The sequence below is a fragment of the Propithecus coquereli genome, unplaced genomic scaffold (genome assembly GCF_000956105.1).
Source record: "Propithecus coquereli isolate 6110/MARCELLA unplaced genomic scaffold, Pcoq_1.0 Scaffold179, whole genome shotgun sequence".
Classification (NCBI taxonomy): Eukaryota; Metazoa; Chordata; class Mammalia; order Primates; family Indriidae; genus Propithecus; species Propithecus coquereli.
In genome coordinates this window covers 2159-5272 of record NW_012142634.1, presented here as the reverse complement: position 1 = coordinate 5272, position 3114 = coordinate 2159, and positions in this window count along the sequence as shown.

Below are 3114 nucleotides of genomic sequence, written 5' to 3'. Positions count from 1 at the left end.
AACCTCAAACTCCTGGGCTCAAGCGATCCTCCTGCCTCAGCCTCCCGAGTAGCTGGGACTACAGGCATGCGCTACCATGCCCAGCTAATTTTTTCTATATATTTTTAGTTGTCCGATTAATTTCTTCCTATTTTTAGTAGAGACGGGGTCTCGCTCTTGCTCAGGCACAGTTCGGTGTTTTTTAGTGTAGTCACAGCGTTGTACAGCCATCACCACTATATACAACCACAGAGTTGTACAGTTATCACCACTACATATTCCAGAACATTTTCCTCTCCCCAAAAAGAAGCCCTGTTATTCTGTTCCCATTAGCAGTCATTCCCCTCTTGCCTCAGCTCCTGGCAACCACTAATCTACTTTCTGTCTCTGTAGATTTGTTTATTCTGGGTATCTCATATAAATGGAATTATACAATACATGCCTGTTTGTGTCTAGCTTATTTCATTTAGCATGTTCAAGGTTCATCATGTTGTAGGGTGTGTCAGTACTTTATTCCTTTTATGGCTGGATAATATTCCATTGTATGAATATATCACACTTTGTTTATCCATTCATTGATTGATGGACATTTTGATTATTTCCACTTTTTGGCTATTATGAAATATGCTGCTGTGAACATTTGTGTACAGGATTTTGTGTGGATATAAGTTTTCATTTCTCTTGGGTATATACCTAAGAGTGGAATTGCTGGATCGTATGGTAATTATGTTTAACCTTTGAGGAACTTCCAGCTTGTTTTCCAGAAGTGGTTGCACCATGGTACATTTCTACCAGCAAGCAGTGTTAAGAGGGTTCCTTTTCTCTGTATCCTAATCAGTGCTTGTTATTATCTTTTTTTTATTGCCATCTCAGTGGAGTCACATCTTCTAGTTTTTATTTGCATTTCCCTAATGACGAATGATGTTGAGCATCTTTTCATGTGCTTATTGGCCATTTGCATATGTTCTTTATAGAAGTGTCTATTCCAATCATTTGCCCATTTTTCAATGGGATTATTTGTCTTTCTGTTGTTGATTTGTAAGAATTCTTTGTATAGTCTGGACACAAATCCCTGATCAGATAAATGGTTTGCAGATATTTTCTTCCATTCTGTGGATTGTCTTTTCACTTTTTTTTTTGGCATGGGATGGGGAGAAAGGGACTAGGGGTTTGGGTCTTTTCACTTTCTTGATGGTGTCCTTTGAAGCACAAAAGTTTTTAATTTTGATGAAGTCCAGTTTATCTGTGTTTTCTTTTGTCACTTGTCCTTTCGAGTAATTCAGGGTCATGATGATTTATATCTGTGTTTTCATTTAAGACTTTTATAGTTTTAGCTCTTAAATTTAGTTTTAGCTGTGATCATTTTGAGTTCAGTTTTGTGTATGCTGTGAAGCAGAAATCCAACATAATTTGTTTGCATGTGGTTTTCTAGTTGTCTCAGCACCGTTTGTTGAAATATACTTAGCTTTAACAATGTACAGTTATGCATTGCTTAATGATGGGTATACGTTCTGAGTAATTTGTCATTAGGTGATTTCGTCTTTGTGCGAACGTCACAGAGTGTACTTACACAAGCCTAGATGGTCTAGCCTACTACACACCTGGGCTGTATGGTATAGCCTGTTGCTTCTAGGCTGTAAACCTGTATAGCATGTTACTGTACTGAATACTGTGGGCAGTTGTAACACAGTAGTATTTGTGTATCTAAACTAGAAAAGGTACAGTAAAAATACGGTATGAAAGATAAAAAATGGCATACCTGTTTAGGGCACGTACCATGAATGGAGATTGCAGAGCTGGAAGTTTCTCTGAGTGAGTCAGTGAGGGAGTGATGAGTGAAAGTCAAGTACGAGGACGTTTCTGGTCACTACTGTAGACTTTATAAACGCTGTCCATTTAGGCGACACTAAATGTATACAAAAGCTTTCCTTTCTTCAATAATAAATTAATCTTAGCTTACTATAACTATTTTACTTTATAAACTTTGAAATTTTAAAAAGCTTTTGACTTTTTTGTAATAACACTTAAAACACAAGCATGTTGTACAGCTGCATGAAAATATTTTCTTTCTTTATGTCCTTATTCTATGAGCTTTTTTCTGTTTTTTAGACTTTATTGTTAAAAACTAAGACACAAACACATTAGCCTAGGCCTACACAGGGTCAGAGTCATCAATATCACTGTCTTCCACCTCCACATCTTGTCCCGCTGGAAGGTCTTTAGGGGCAATAACACACATGGAACTGTCATCTCCCATAATATAATAACAATACCTTCTTCTGGAATACCCTGAAGGACCTGCTTGAGGCTGCTTTACAGTTAACTTTTTTTTAATAAGTAGAAAGAGTACATTTAAAATAGTGATAAAAAGTATAGTGTAGTAAAATTATAAACCAGTGATGTAGTTGTTCATTATCATTATCAAGTATTACACACTGTACCTAATTTCATGTGCTAGATTTTTATATGACTGGCAGCACAGTAAGTTTATTTACACCAGCATCACCACAAACACGTGAGTAATGCGTTATACTACAATGTTATTACAGCTTCATTATAATCTTATGGTACCACTGTTGTATATGCTGTCAGTTGGATCAACACGTTGTACAGCCCATGTCTGTAATCGTTCTCAACTGTAAATTGATTATTGCAAGATAGCATTCCCAGGATATAGGAAGAAATTTTCCCTATTCTGCAGAAGAACCAAATGATCTCTACTTAATGTTTCACGTTAAGTTGCAACAATAATATACGTGAGTGGCATTCTGAAGACAGGACATCATTTCTGTGATTTTTAATAAACCACTTCTAAATCTTTTGCTGTGGATAATTAACTTCATTTTTTGGTATTTAGTGGAGGTAAAGTTTGTTTTTAAACAGGGAAACTATTTTAATTTTCAGAACTATTTTGACTAAACTTTTTTTGGAATACTATCTTTTGATACCAGCAGAATATTGACTTGCTTTTTATTGACTAAGTGATTAGTAAGCAAGTGTCACATGCAAACAGTGTTTAGAGACATAAATGAATTTTTCACAGTTGAGTTAGAAACAAACTGTAATCCACTAAAGTACTGTACTGTGATAGAGATTTGTTTTGAAGTGGTAAAGAAATGATTAAATGAATTTAGC